Raw genomic sequence first — 17,197 nt, forward strand, 5'->3', positions numbered from 1 at the left:
ATACTCACTGCACCGAAGAAATGTTTCATTTACCAAAAATATCAAAACTTGGACCTAATATCTACTATTAGGATGTAACAATTTTATATTATCTTGAGATAAGTCCCCTCCCCCAAAGGATTCATCCAGGATCCACTAATAAATAAATAAAAGTAGAGAACACTGAAGTTTGTATGTTGGTACATTCACCTCGTGTTCGTGAAACAGTACATTAATAATTAAGAGCATCAGGAATTCCCTGGCAGTCCAATGGTTAGGACTTAGCACTGTCACTGCCATGGGCCCAGGTTTGATCCCTGGTTGGGGACCTAAGATCCCACAAGCCACGCAGCGCGGCTCCCCCCAAAAATATATACATATATACTTATATATATTTATAATATATATTATATATTTTATATATATAATAATAATTAGGAGCATTAATTCCATGGCTGCCATATGAATGTGAACTTGCAGTAATAGCAAATGAAGGCAAATAAATAGCATAGAAGTTTGGGTCCAGATAGGTTTAAAAAAAAAAAAAAAAGGCAAGCTTAAAGTTAAGTCAGTAAATGAGGAACACCACGGATATAGTGTAGCTTAATTTCAATAAGGTGTTAACAGTCATTTATTTTATCTTTGTGGATAAAACCACAAAATCTTGGTTAAGCGTATCTGATACAGGCTAAAAACCCAGAACACTTAGGGGTGGTCTAGATCTATTCAGTTTTTTTTTTTTTTTAATTTTTAAAAAATACCTGTCTGTCTGTCTATCTATCTATCTATGGCTGCATTGGGTCTTCGTTGCTGCGCGCGGGCTTTCTCTAGTTGCAGCGAGCAGGTGCTACTCTTCGTTGCGGTGTGTGGGCTTCTCATTGCGGCGGCTTCTCTTGTTCCAGAGCACAGGCTCTAGGCGTGCGGGCTTCAGTAGTTGTGGCACATGGGCTCAGGAGTCGTGGCTCGTGGGCTCTAGAGCGCAGGCTCAGTAGTTGTGGCGCACAGGCTTTGTTGCTCCGCAGCATGTGGGATTCCCGGCCCAGGGCTCGAACCCGTGTTGCCTGCATTGGCAGGCAGATGCTTAACCACTGCGCCACCAGGGAAGCCCTCTAGTCAGCTTTTTAATCAACAACTTGGATTAGAGATATTTAAGAAATGTACAAAATGTCACAATCCTGGCAAGGACAGCTGATATTACATGAGATCAGAATCAAGATTCAAAATATCAACAGAGGAGAATACTAGGCTGAAACAAACAAGAAAAACTGAATGTGAATAAACAGAAGTCAGAGAACTTATAGCTATTCAGAGATGGACTGGACCTTGGAAATAACTGACTACTGCAATGCTTTAACACTACTGATAAAGAAAATGAGGACAAGTTGCTCTACCAGAGGTGACACCTAAATTGAGTAGAAAAACTGATGCACAATACCTAATATGAATTAGGAGAACTGGTAAATATAGTCCTGGTAAATCTGAAAAGTTGGGATGTCTGGGAACATTCCCAAGTTAATGGACACAAAAAGAAGCTTGGGATGGGGATCACTTTCTGCTCTGGGAGTCTACGATTCTCTTGAGACTAGCAACTACAGAGGTGAGAAACAGTATCTCATGGTGGTATGAGAACGGGCTCTGAGCTTGCCTAGCTGAGTTCAAATCCCAGCTCTGCCACTTACTAGCTATAAGACCCTGAGTAAGTTATGTAAGGTCTCTGCCCCTTAGTTTCCTCATCCATAAGAGGGGGACAATAATAGCAACTACCTCACTCAAAGCAGAGTCTGGCAAATAAGAAAAACTCAGGAACGTTTAGTATTACTTTTGTAATAGAATAAGAATAAGCAACCATGTGCAAGGGTCACAAAAATATGAAAAACACATACTTCAGAATGCTCTATCTCCCCGGAGGAAAAAAAAGGAATTGGGGGAGAAAAGCAAAGAATTTCAACAACAAAAAAAAGACTGATGTAGATGCTCTAGGCAGAGGAGACTTCAGCACACCCCAAATAAGCATAGAACTCTACTTCTGTATATCTAGAGATAGAGACTCAGACCTGGCCTGCCGAAGGCACCTCCCCCACTTTCCACATCAGCTTTAGAGATTCAAGACTCACACAAAACTTTATTATTCTACTTTTTAAAAAATTATTACTAGCAAACCAAATTCAACAGCATATTAAGAGATTTATACACCATGACCAAGTAGGATTTATTCCTGAAATGCAAGTTTGGTTCAACATACACAAATCAATATATGTGATAGACCACATTTACAGAATGAAGGTGAAAAACATGATCATGTCAGTTAATGCAGAAAAAACATTTGACAAAATTCAACACCCTTTCATGATAAAAATACTCAACAAACTAAGAATAGGAGGAAACTACCTCAACACAGTAAAAGCCATATATGAAAAATCCATAGCTAACATCATACTCAGTGGTGGAAGACTGAAAGCTTTTTCTAAGATCAAGAACAAGACAAGAATGCCCACTTTTAACCACTTCTATTCAACACAGTAATGGAAGTCCTAGCCACAGCAATTAGGCAAGAAGTAGAACCTTTACGTGATTCAAAACTTAAAAGGTACAAAAGAGCACAGAATGAAAATTTTCCCTTCCCTCTCCCAATTTTCCTCCCCAGAAGGAGCAGGAACTAGCAACTTCTTATATCTCCTTCCACATTACTCCAAATAACATAAACATACCTCCCTCTCTTTTATTTTTTACAAAAATGACAGTATACTATACATACTGTTCTACACCTTGCTTTTCCCCTTAACAATATATCTTCGATATCATTCCATATCAGTATTTAAAGAGGTTCCTATTCACTTTTATGGCTATAGAATATCTGTTATAAAGATGTACTATAATTTAACAACAATGTTTTCCAAAAGAAAAAGGAAGCACTGTCAAAGACTCACAGGGACATCCCTGGTGGTCCAGTAGTTAAGACTTTGCGCTTCCACTGCAGGGGGCTCGGGTTCGATCCCTGGTCGGGGAACTAAGGGGAACTAAGATCCCGTGTGCCGTGTGGCATGGCCAAAAAATTTTTAATTTTTTAAAAATTTAAAAAATAAAAAAGTACACCAGGGAAAAACAATTTATCGCAGAATAGCCAGGAAAATTCTAGGGGAAAAGTAGAATAAGAGGGAGCTAATTCTACCAAACATTAAATAAACGGTATTATAAAAAATCCAGTAATTAAGACAATTACATATAAAACAAACATAGACAAAAAGTTAAATACAATGAAATAAAGAGCCCAGAAAAAGAAATATGTAGGGCTTCCCTGGTGGCGCAGTGGTTAAGAATCCGCCTGCCAATGCAGGGGACACGGGTTTGAGCCCTGGTCCAGGAAGATCCCAAATGCCACAGAGCATCTTAGCCAGTGCACCACAACTACTGAGCCCACACGCCACAACTACTGAAGCCCGTGTGCCTAGAGCCCATGCTCTGCAACAAGAGAAGCCACCGCAGTGAGAAGACTGCACTGCAATGAAGAGTAGCCCCCCGCTCGCCGCAACTAGAGAAAGCCCGCACACAGCAACAAAGACCCAATGCAGCCATAAATAAATAGATAGATAGATAAATAAATAAATAAACCCTAAAAAAAAGAAAAATGAAAACCTATACACGCTGCTATGTACCAATATGAAACAATCTTCAAAGTAAAGCATTAAATTTAAAAAGGAGGGGGCAAGGTCCACTAACTGTGTGAATTATATAATTCCAAAGGATATAGACACATAAAAGTTTGTATAAGTACAAATAATTTATGCAAATGTATAGAAGAAATTTATAAATAGTTGCCTCTGTGGAAGAAAAGAAAGGAAGCAGGAAGTTTTGTGTGTTTTTTAAATTATACTCCTTAGTACTGTTTTAACTTTTTACCGTACATACTTTGTTTTTCATCATAAAAACAATTAACTGAATGTCGCTTCATTGACAAATGACAAGCCTAGGCATTTCAGGCCAATGTTCTAGGAAAGGAGCAGACAGGCTTGAGGGAGGATCATTCTTTTACAGATCAATAACTCTATACCAGGAGCCAGCAAACTTTTTCTGTAAAGGGACAGATAGTAAACATTTTTGGTTTTATGGGCCATACAATCTCTGTCACAACTACTCAACCCTACCATTGTTGTGCAAAAGCAGCCACAGACAATATATAAACAAATAAATAGGCTTGGCTGTGTTCCAATAAAACTTTATTTAAACAAACAGGTGGTGGGTCAGATATGGCCGGCAAGCCACTGTTTGCCAACCTCTGCTTTATACTCCTAGCCAAGAAGACTGATTAAGATTTTAACCAAACTTTCCTTGCATTTAGCACTCTAGAAAGGAGTAAATTAAGCTCCAACACAGACTCTTAGCTATTCACACATCTATAGAATTGTACATTATACTACTTACTCAAGAGTGAGGTTTGGGAGGAATGATTTCTTGACAGAACAGCTAGTACTTTTCAATATGATAAAACATAGATATGTCCCCACCCCCCGAACACCCCCTCCCTGCCTACCTACCCACCCTTCTGTTTAACTTGCCCCTAATGCCTGGGTATGACTTGAAAAAACTGAATGCATGCCCTCCTGCCAAGTATTCTTCTTACATGTGGATTACATCATTTTAACATCACAAATCAAGAATTATAGCCCTGGAAAAATAGTAGCATTAACCAAGATGGTGGAGTAGAAGGACGTGCTCTCACTCCCTCTTTCGAGAGCACCAGAATCACAACTGGCTGCTGGACAATCATTGACAGGAAGACCCTGGACTTCACCAAGGAGGATACCCCACGTCCAAGGACAGAAGAGAAGCCACAGTTAGACGGTAGGAGGGGCGCAATCAGAGTAAAATCAAATCCCATAACTGCTGGGTGGGTGACTCACAGACTGGCGAACACTTATACCACAGAAGTCCACCCACTGGAGTGAAGGTTCTGAGCCCCACGTCAGGCTTCCCAACCTGGGGGTCTGGCAACGGGAGGAGGAATTCCTAGAGAATCAGACTTTGAAGCCTAGTGGGAATTGATTGCAGGACTTCGACAGGGCTGGGGGAAACAGAGACCCCACTCTTGGAGGGCACACACAAAGTAATGTGTGCATCGGGACCCAGGGGAAGGAGCAGTGACCCTGGGGGAGACTGAACCAGACCTACCTGCTGGTGTTGGGGGGTCTCCTGCAGAGGCGGGTGGTGGCTCTGTTTCACCGTGGGGATAAGGACACTGGCAGTGGAGGTTCTGGGAAGTGCTCCTTGGCGGGAGCCCTCCCACAGTCTGCCACTAACCCCACCAAAGAGCCCAGGTAGGCTCCAGTGTTGGGTTGCCTCAGGCAAAACAACCAACAGGGAGGGAACCCAGCCCCACCCATCAACAGTCAAGTGGATTAAAGTTTTACTGAGCTCTGACCGCCACAGCAACAGTCAACTCTACCCACCACCAGAGCCTCCCATCAAGCCTCTTAGATAGTCTCAACCACCAGAGGGCAGACAGCAGAAGCAAGAAGAACTACAGTCCTGCAGCCTGTGGACCAAAAACCACAGTCACAGAAAGATAGACAAGATGAAAAGGCAGAGGGCTATGTACCAGATGAAGGAACAAGAAAAAACCCCAGAAAAACAACTAAATGAAGTGGAGATAGGCAACCTTCCAGAAAAAGAATTCAGAATAATGATAGTGAAGATGATCCAGGACCTCGGAATAAGAATGGAGGCAAAGATTGAGAAGATGCAAGAAATGATTAACAAAGACCTAGAAGAATTAAAGAACAAACAAACAGAGATGACCAATACAATAACTGAAATGAAAACTACACTAGAAGGAATCAATAGCAGAATAACTGAGGCAGAAGAACGGATAAGTGACCTGGAAGACAGAATGGTGGAATTCACTGCTGCGGAACAGACTAAAGAAAAAAGAATGAAAAGAAATGAAGACAGCCTAAGAGACCTCTGGGACAACATTAAACGCAACAACATTCGCATTATAGGGGTCCCAGAAGGAGAAGAGAGAGAGAAAGGACCAGAGAAAATATTTGAAGAGATTATAGTCGAAAACTTCCCTAACATGGGAAAGGAGATAGCCACCCAAGTCCAGGAAGCGCAGAGAGTCCCATACAGGATAAACCCAAGAAGAAACACGCCGAGACACATAGTAATCAAAGTGGCAAAAATTAAAGACAAAGAAAAATTATTGAAAGCAGCAAGGGAAAAACGACAAATAACATACAAGAGAACTCCCATAAGGTTAACAGCTGATTTCTCAGCAGAAACTCTGCAAGCCAGAAGGGAGTGGCATGATATACTTAAAGTGATGAAAGGGAAGAACCTACAACCAAGATTACTCTACCCGGCAAGGATCTCATTTAGATTTGATGGAGAAATCAAAAGCTTTACAGACAAGCAAAAGCTAAGAGAATTCAGCACCACCAAACCAGCTCTACAACAAATGCTAAAGGAACTTCTCTAAGTGGGAAACACAAGAGAAAAGAACCTACAAAAACAAACCCAAAACAATTAAGAAAATGGTCATAGGAACATACATATCGATAATTACCTTAAACGTGAATTGATTAAATGCCCCACCCAAAAGACACAGACTGGCTGAATGGATACAAAAACAAGACCCATATATATGCTGTCTACAAGAGACCCACTTTAGGCCTAGGGACACATACAGACTGAAAGTGAGGGGATGGAAAAAGATATTCCATGCTAATGGAAATCAAAAGAAAGCTGGAGTAGCTATACTCATATCAGATAAAATAGACTTTAAAATAAAGAATGTTACAAGAGACAAGGAAGGACACTACATAATGAGCAAGGGATCAATCCAAGAAGAAGATATAACAATTATAAATATATATGCACCCAACATAGGAGCACCTCAATACATAAGGCAACTGCTAACAGCTATAAAAGAGGAAATCGACAGTAACACAATAATAGTGGGGGACTTTAACACCTCACTTACACCAATGGACAGAACATCCAAAATGAAAATAAATAAGGAAACAGAAGCTTTAAATGATACAATAGACCAGATAGATTTAATTGATATATATAGGACATTCCATCCAAAAACAGCAGATCACACGTTCTTCTCAAGTGCGCACGGAACATTCTCCAGGATAGATCACATCTTGGGTCACAAATCAAGCCTCAGTAAATTTAAGAAAATTGAAATCATATCAAGCATCTTTTCTGACCACAACGCTATGAGATTAGAAATGAATTACAGGGAAAAAAACGTAAAAAAGACAAACACATGGAGGCTAAACAATACGTTACTAAATAACCAAGAAATCACTGAAGAAATCAAAGAGGAAATAAAAAAAACACCTAGAGACAAATGACAATGAAAACATGACGACCCAAAACCTATGGGATGCAGCAAAAGCAGTTCTAAGAGGGAAGTTTATAGCTATACAAGCCTACCTAAAGAAACAAGAAAAATCTCAAGTAAACAATCTAACCTTACACCTAAAGCAACTAGAGAAAGAAGAACAAACAAAACCCAAAGTTAGCAGAAGGAAAGAAATCATAAAGATCAGAGCAGAAATTAATGAAATAGAAACAAAGAAAACAATAGCACAGATCAATAAAACTAAAAGTTGGTTCTTTGAGAAGATAAACAAAATTGATAAGCCATTAGCCAGACTCATCAAGAAAAAGAGGGAGAGGACTCAAATCAATAAAATCAGAAATGAAAAAGGAGAAGTTACAACAGACACCGCAGAAATACAAAGCATCCTAAGAGACTACTACAAGCAACTTTATGCCAATAAAATGGACAACCTGGAAGAAATGGACAAATTTTTAGAAAGGTATAACCTTCCAAGACTGAACCAGGAAGAAACAGAAAATATGAACAGACCAATCACAAGTAATGAAATTGAAACTGTGATTAAAAATCTTCCAACAAACAAAAGTCCAGGACCAGATGGCTTCACAGGTGAATTCTATCAAACATTTAGAGAAGAGCTAACACCTATCCTTCTCAAACTCTTCCAAAAAATTGCAGAGGAAGGAACACTCCCAAACTCATTCTATGAGGCCACCATCACCCTGATACCAAAACCAGACAAAGACACTACAAAAAAGGAAAATTACAGACCAATATCACTGATGAATATAGATGCAAAAATCCTCAACAAAATACTAGCAAACAGAATCCAACAGCACATTAAAAGGATCATACACCACGATCAAGTGGGATTTATCCCAGGGATGCAAGGATTCTTCAATATACGCAAATCAATCAATGTGATACACCATATTAACAAATTGAAGAAGAAAAACCATATAATCATCTCAATAGATGCAGAAAAAGCTTTTGACAAAATTCAACACCCATTTCTGATAAAAACTCTCCAGAAAGTGGGCATAGAGGGAACCTACCTCAACATAATAAAGGCCATATATGACAAACCCACAGCAAACATCATTCTCAATGGTGAAAAACTGAAAGCATTTCCTCTAAGATCAGGAACGAGACAAGGATGTCCACTCTCACCACTATTATTCAACATAGTTCTGGAAGTCCTAGCCATGGCAATCAGAGAAGAAAAAGAAATAAAAGGAATACAAATTGGGAAAGAAGAAATAAAACTGTCACTGTTTGCGGATGACATGATACTATACATAGAGAATCCTAAAACTGCCACCAGAAAACTGCTAGAGCTAATTAATGAATATGGTAAAGTTGCAGGATACAAAATTAATGCACAGAAATCTCTTGCATTCCTATACACTAATGATGAAAAATCTGAAAGAGAAATTATGGAAACACTCCCATTTACTATTGCAACAAAAAGAATAAAATACCTAGGAATAAACCTACCTAGGGAGACAAAAGACCTGTATGCGGAAAACTATAAGACACGGATGAAAGAAATTAAAGATGATACCAACAGATGGAGAGATATACCATGTTCTTGGATTGGAAGAATCAACATTGTGAAAATGAGTATACTACCCAAAGCAATCTACAGATTCAATGCAATCCCTATCAAATTACCAATGGCATTTTTTACGGAGCTAGAACAAATCATCTTAAAATTTGTATGGAGACACAAAAGACCCCGAATAGCCAAAGCAGTCTTGAGGGAAAAAAACGGAGCTGGAGGAATCAGACTCCCTGACTTCAGACTATACTACAAAGCTACAGTAATCAAGACAATATGGTACTGGCACAAAAACAGAAACATAGATCAATGGAACAAGATAGAAAGCCCAGAGATTAACCCACGCACCTATGGTCAACTAATCTATGACAAAGGAGGCAAAGATATACAATGGAGAAAAGACAGTCTCTTCAATAAGTGGTGCTGGGAAAACTGGACAGCTACATATTAAAGAATGAAATTAGAAAACTCCCTAACACCATACACAAAAATAAACTCAAGATGGATTAGAGACCTAAATATAAGACTGGACACTATAAAACTCTTAGAGGAAAACATAGGAAGAACACTCTTTGACATAAATCACAGCAAGATCTTTTTTGATCCACCTCCTAGAGTAATGGAAATAAAAACAAAAATAAACAAGTGGGACCTAATGAAACTTCAAAGCTTTTGCACAGCAAAGGAAACCATAAACAAGACGAAAAGACAACCCTCAGAATGGGAGAAAATATTTGCAAATGAATCAACGGACAAAGGATTAATCTCCAAAATATATAAACAGCTCATTCAGCTCAATATTAAAGAAACAAACACCCCAATCCAAAAGTGGGCAGAAGACCTAAATAGACATTTCTCCAAAGAAGACATACAGATGGCCACGAAGCACATGAAAAGATGCTCAACATCACTAATTATTAGAGAAATGCAAATCAAAACTACAATGAGGTATCACCTCACTCCTGTTAGAATGGGCATCATCAGAAAATCTACAAACAACAAATGCTGGAGAGGGTGTGGAGAAAAGGGAACCCTCTTGCACTGTTGGTGGGAATGTAAATTGATACAGCCACTATGGAGAACGATATGGAGGTTCCTTAAAAAACTAAAAATAGAATTACCATATGACCCAGCAATCCCACTACTGGGCATATACCCAGAGAAAACCGTAATTCAAAAAGACACATGCACCCGAATGTTCATTGCAGCACTATTTACAATAGCCAGGTCATGGAAGCAACCTAAATGCCCATCAACAGACGAATGGATAAAGAAGTTGTGGTACATATATACAATGGAATATTACTCAGCCATAAAAGGGAACGAAATTGAGTCATTTGTTGAGACGTGGATGGATCTAGAGACTGTCATATAGAGTTAAGTAAGTCAGAAAGAGAAAAACAAATATCGTATATTAATGCATGTATGTGGAACCTAGAAAAATGGTACAGATGAGCCAGTTTGCAGGGCAGAAGTTGAGACACAGATGTAGAGAATGGACATATGGACACCAAGGGGGGAAAACTGCGGTGGGGTGGGGATGGTGGTGTGCTGAATTGGGCGATTGGGATTGACATGTATACACTGATGTGTATAAAATTGATGCCTAATAAGAACCTGCAGTATAAAACAAACAAACAAACAAAACAACTAATACTAAACTTTCATTGGGTTATATGTATGGAAATATGTTAATATAAATGTTTCAGACATTACATGAAATTTCTAAAAATCTTGTATTTGTATGGAAATATGTATGGAAATATGTTAATATAAATGTTTCAGACATTACATGAAATTTCTAAAAATCTTACATGTTCTGGTATAATGTTATAAGTAATAATCCTAGTTATTACTTTAAAATGTATATCTCAGAAATAACTAATTTTCTTGTCAACTGCATTATTATGAACTTTCATCAAATCTTTAACTGTGGTCATTTTTAAGTCTTTTGTCATTTACAGACAGTTCTGGGTGTACTCTGATGCTTTTGCAAATATGTTCCTATAAAAGGGTTTCATCTTCAATAAATTCATGGAAAAGACTCTGACAAGTACAGGTTTCTGGTAACTGACTGTACTGCTGAACTGAATGAATAAGCATTTTCAGAACTCTAATGAAAAACTGATGAACTCATAAAAGTGCTAACAAAAGATCAAGATGAAAAAAAAAATTAATTACATGGGACTGAGTGAACTGATGAGGATGAGTATAATTTTTGTGACTTTCTGTCTGAATTAAAAAAAAAAAAAAAATCCCACAAGGACTCAGAGGCAAAGAATATACAAATCAATTTTCACTGCAAAGTAAAGGAGCTGTTACAGTGGAGGATTACTGGACTGAATGTCAATATTATGACATAGTATGAGTGTGTTTCATGTTTGGTAATTGCAATCATTGTTGCTTTTGTTGTGGTCATCCATGTACAATGCTTGGTGTCAGTCTATTTATCTCTTGTAAAAATAAAATACAGTGTGTGTGTGTGTGTGTGTGTGTGTGGAAAAAAAAAATGTTAAAATATGTATGAGAAATAGGACCTTGCAATCAAAAGAATGATCAAGTAAAGTTTATTCTAGGACAAAAGAAAAAAAAAAAAAAAGAATTATAGCCCTGTATAATCATTGTTATAAAGGAGACATAATTATTCTACAATCAAAGTTTATAGTTAGTAAATCCATACCTCATTTTGTTTTACTAGGTATATATCCACAGGGTATATGGAAGGTAGACTGCTCAAAGTCAGACATCTTTATTCAGACTTTTGCATGATCAAGGCAAGTATTCAAAATTTTTCTTGGATAAAATTATTATAGTCATCCTTACAGCTTATGAGATCTCAGCTCCCAGTTCCCTGACCACCAGGGAACTCCCTATTACAGTCATCCTTTACGGCATAATGTTTTACTGCAATTCCCAAATACTCATCACCAAGAAATCAAGTATCCTTGGAAGACTCAATGTTCACGGAAGGATGTCAATTCCTGCACCAGTTATACTGACATTTGCTTTTGCTCTTATTCAACTCAGCCATAACTTCAGTAAATTTCCAGGGAGAATAATCCCTAATTTACTGATATTCAATAACTTGGCTGAGAGGGGTTATATTAATTGAGAGACCATCTAAAGAATATGTAGAGTTGACCACTCATTATTCTTGATTGGTGGTCTTCAAAGGCATGTAAGAAGACACACTAGGGCATGGAAAGAATATATTAAGACTTTCATTTATATTCATTTCTATCTAAAAAATAAGACAAAAATTAAGCTTTATTAAAATTTAGTATATGGATTGGCAATGGCACCCTCACTAGTCCCTACATAAACTACAGAATGAAGTCATTCTTCCTTGACTGTGACAGTGACACATGACAGGTGACAGTGGCTCTACCTTGCACCACTGTGCCTATTGTGAACTACTGTGCCCAGTTAAATGGATTTACAGATCATAGTATCTGGTTTAACTAAACTAAATCTTCACAAAATTGCCAACTGGTTTTAAAAGATTCTTGCAAAGAATCTTTTAAACCACAGATTAAAGGTTGTTTGTTTGCTACAAGCACAAGCAAACAACAATAACAGAGCTGACACGTTTACTCTTAGTGTGAGGCCATCAGCCGAAACACAAGGTTAAAAAAAGACCTAATCAGATCTAACAAGTGGTCTTAAAACCTGAAATTATCAAGACTATTTGAAATACACTTATGCACATTATTGCTAACAGTGAACCTCAAATCCAAGTACATATGGCTACACTGTCATCACAATTACAAGATTTTTAAAAACAAGGATCCAGAATATGAAAACAAATCTCTACAATTTTTTTAGTGATGTTTAAAGGCAAGAAACAACAGCAAAGCAAATTCCAAGTGAATCAAATATTTAAACGTAAAAAAAATAAAAATAAAAATGCTAGAAGAAAACATGGGAATTTTTAAAAATAATCTATGTAGGAAAGCCTTTCCAAATATGACAGTGAAAGACTGATAAATCTGACCAAACAAAAATAAAACAATTCCTGCATAGCCAAAAAAAGATCTTTAACATAGCACAGCCAAAAAAAAAAAAAGATACCCAGAATCCAACCACTTCTCACTACCTCAATGACCACCATCTCTTATCTGCAAATTACTACAATATACAATATCCTCCTCTCCAGTCTCCATGGTTCTCCTCTTGGCTCCTTGTAGCCTATTTCCACACAGTAGCCACTGTGGTCCTGATAAAATCTAAACCAGACCATGTCTCTTTTCTGCTCAAAACCCTCTAGTGGGGGCTTCCCTGGTGGCGCAGTGGTTAAGAATCCACCTGCCAATGCAGGGGACATGGGTTGGAGCCCTGGTCTGGGAAGATCCCACATGCCACAGAACAACTAAGCCCATGTGCCACAACTACTGAGCCTGCGCTCTAGAGCCTGTGAACCACAACTACGGAGCCCGGGTGCCACAACTACTGAAGCCTGCGCACCTAGAGCCCGTGCTCCACAGCAAGAGAAGCGACTGCAATGAGAAGCCCGTGCACTGCAATGAAGAGGAGCCCCCGCTCGCCGCAACCAGAGAAAGCCTGCGCACAGCAACAAAGGCCCAATGCAGCCAAAAATAAATAAATTAAATAAATAAATTTATTAAAAAAAAAAAAAACCCTCTAGTGGCTCCCCATTTCACTTGGAGAAAAAGCCAAAATCCTTATGATGGCTACAGAGCCCAAGGCAGTTGGAGCTCCTGTCCCCTGAGACTTCATTTCCTACGGCTCTCATTTACTCCACTCCAGTGGCACTAGCCCTCTGCCCTCCCTTGACTACACCAGGCATGCGTCTACCTACTAGCCTTTGCTCTGCTTCCTCTGACTGAAACATTCTCTCCCTTGATAGCCTCTTGACTAACACTCTCACCTCCTTCAAGTCTTGCTCAAATCTCACCTCTGACCACCTTATTTAATATTTAATAATGCAACCAGCCCTTCTCTTCCCTCCACACCCCTCCCCATCTATTCTGATTCCTCTTTACCCTGCTCAATTTTTTCTTTTTTCTAAAGCAAGTATCATCTTTTAATATAATTTATTTATTATGCTTATTATCTTTTTCTACCACCACCACTATTTTTTCCCTACCACTACAATATAAACTCCATGAGGGCAGGGACCTTCCATCTGTTTTATTCACTGATATATCCCAAGCATCTAGAAAAGTGCCTAGCACAGATTAGGTGTTCAGTAACTAGACTGAACTTAAGACTTAAGATTTAAGAATTTCATCCTAAGATGAGTAAGCAATGAGGGCACTGAGATAATGGGAGGCCAGTTCACCTAGGATAACACCTACAGCCCACAGGGTGAACTCTGGCTTGTAGTACTTGAGTGAAACGGGAAAGAAGCCACTGGAGAGCTTCCAATAAAGGGATGTGACCTGACTTACTATTTTTAAATCTTCCCATAAAGAAGTCACTGGTGGAGATGGACTTCCAAGCACATTCCATAACACCCAAAAATTCCAACCTTATACTGCCCCCACGCACACACACAAGAAAAGAAACAGTAAAAGGGAGAATACTCCCAATCAACTTTATGTGGCTAGTAGAATCTTGAAACCAAAAACAAACAAAATAGTTCTAGAAAGGAAAACTACATATTAATCTCTGAACAAATTTTAAGTCCTGAACAAAATACTGGCAAACCAAATTTAGAAACATATGTCAATAATAATAGCTAGGACTTCCCGGGTGCTCCAGTGGTTAAGACTCCACCCTCCCAATGCAGTGGGCCCGGGTCCGATCCCTGGTCAGGGAACTAGATCCCGCATGCCGCAACTAAAAGAGCCCACATGCTGCAACTAAAGATCCTGCATGCCGCAAAGAAGATCCCGCATGCTGCAAAGAAGATCTCGCACGCGGCAACGACGATCCTGCGTGCCGCAGCTAAGACCCAGCGCAGCTAAATAAATAAATAAATAAACATTTTTTTAAAAAAAGATTGTTGGGCCTTTCATTAAAAATAATAATAATAATAATAATAGCTAACATTTATTGAGCACTACGATAAATGAACTAACTCATTTAATCCTAACAACGCTATGTTATGACTACTATCATCCACTTTACAGATGAAGAAGCTGACACACAGAGAGGCTAAGTAATTTGCCAAAGTCCACAGATAGAAAGTAGAGATCCTGGATTTTAAAAATATCAATGAGATTCTGATTTAACTGCTCCAGGAGTTGGACCCTAAATTTTTTTTTTTTAATTTTATTTATTTATTTTTGGCTGCGTTGGGTCTTCCTTGCTGCGTGCGTGCTTTCTCTAGTTGTGGCGAGTGGGGGCTACTCTTCGTTGCGGTGTGTGGGCTTCTCACTGCAGTGGCTTCTCTTGTTGCGGAGCATGGCCCCTAGGCATGTGGGTGTCTGCAGCTGTGGCTCGCGGGCTCTAGAGTGCAGGCTCAGTAGTTGTGGCGCACAGACTTCGTTGCTCCGCGGCATGTGGGAACTTCCCAGACCAGGGCTTGAACCCTTGTCCCCTGCATTGGCAGGCGGATTCTTAACCACTGCGCCACCAGGGAAGCCCTGGACCCTGTATTTTTTAAAGCACCCCAAGAGATGCTGGTATGCTGCCAGGGTTGTGAACCACTACTCTAAGTCCATCAGCTAAGGCTTCCCCCGCCCTGAGAGAGATTACCTTGACATAGGCAGGACAAGAGATGTTTTAGTGAGGATTTAAATATGAAACAAGAAGCAGAGAGGAGAAAACATGACTGGTAAGATCCTTTCCAAAAGGGAAATTCTATGATCATGTGTCCCTACACTGTGTTTCTAGAATTCTAGAAGGTATAAGATTTCATACTATAACACCAAACAGCTCCAATTCTACTTCATCTTTGGAGAACCTTGTCTGTCAGTTTATTCTCTGGCATGGAGCACCCCCAGCAAAAAAAGAATATGGTAAAACATACTAGTAGCTTGTAATACTGAAGTTATTTTCAGAACAAAAAACAGAGCTCTACTTTATAGAAAGAGTAGCAAAAAGAGGGAACAACTCAAGAGGTCAACCTAATGTTTTTTGAAAGTGTAACTGGAAAATTGTTACTGAGCTGCCCAAAGACCAAGCCTCCTTCCCACTCCACATCTGTTAACTAAAGTTGAAACTACAAAGCAATCCTAACACTACCCTCCCTGTATCCTGTTGTTGACACGGGGAATGTGGCTCTGTGAGGTCAGGAACTGCTGTCACAGGCAGGAAGCAGAGCCAAGGCAACAACTGCTACCCTGCAAAGTTTAGGGGAGGCTTTGTGAGAAGAGATGGGAGGAAATACGGGCTGTCTTGGCTACCCCAGCAGGCTCCAGGAGGTTGGCCTCCAGCCCACTGCCCCATCCATCTCCCCTCCCCAAGGAGAAGCACAAGCACTCACGGTTCCCCAAAACAGGGGCAACAGCTACTGGTAACATGACTTCTCTTTGATCCTGCAGAATCAAAGCTCCTCAGCCTTCAAGAATTTGGAACTACTGCAATTCCATCACTTCCCAAAACTACTCTTGCAGTTTTGGCACTGATTTTAAAGCTTTTTCCAGGGTGGGATACAGGAAAAACTATTAAGTCAAATAAATAAAATAACTGCAGGTTGAACTCAGTGCCCTCAGACTTGGTTGTTCAGTAGGGTAGGCAAAGAGCCAACTGGTTCTACCACTTTCAATTCTATGTGCTACTTTCCAGAAATGAGAGCTGATTTAGGTAGTCTCCCTACCTAAAGGGTGTTAGAGATCTAATGGTCCAGCCACATAAAACTTCTGACCATTTCTTCCCATGCTTCTCCCATCTTACCCCTTGGCTGATACTGTCTACCAGGCATGCTCTCCCCCACAACCCTTTCTGAAGTGCTTCTAACCTTCTTTTAAAGCCCAGCTCAAACCTCACTTACTATAAGATGTTCTCCTAAATCCCACACCCACTCCTGTATTAACTTCATTTAACCTCTGTTATAAAACGGCACCCCTCACCCTTTCCCCTTTTTAGATAGCCTTGTATCTGTCTCCAACAAGAAATCTGGCAGACAATGATTAAGTTTCATAGATCTTTGTTCACATCTTTCAGTATCTCATACAAAGAAGACCTTTAGGAAATATCTGTTAAACAGAACGGAATTCAAGCCTCATTCAGAGAAGTTGCTCTGCTGGTCTGACTTTGGTTTGCTATGGACACAATATGGTACTCTTCCTCTTTACATGTCTTCTTTTGTTAGCTTGCTTTGAATATTAACTCTTTAAAAATAATTTTACTATTTTCCTTCCTATATATGATTTTTTTAATTGAATATAGTTTATATA

At 39.3% G+C, this 17,197-nt stretch overlaps 2 protein-coding genes across 8 annotated transcripts in view; both read right to left on the reverse strand.

Moving 5' to 3' along the window:
* Positions 1-17,197, reverse strand: part of MELK (maternal embryonic leucine zipper kinase) — an 84,005-nt gene that overhangs the window by 41,990 nt on the left and 24,818 nt on the right. The window lies entirely within an intron of this gene.
* Positions 1-17,197, reverse strand: part of CCIN (calicin) — a 399,321-nt gene that overhangs the window by 39,111 nt on the left and 343,013 nt on the right. The gene's annotated exons all lie outside the window — the stretch shown is intronic.

The sequence above is a fragment of the Balaenoptera physalus genome (assembly GCF_965194825.1).
Source record: "Balaenoptera physalus genome assembly, chromosome: 7".
NCBI lineage: Eukaryota > Metazoa > Chordata > Mammalia > Artiodactyla > Balaenopteridae > Balaenoptera > Balaenoptera physalus.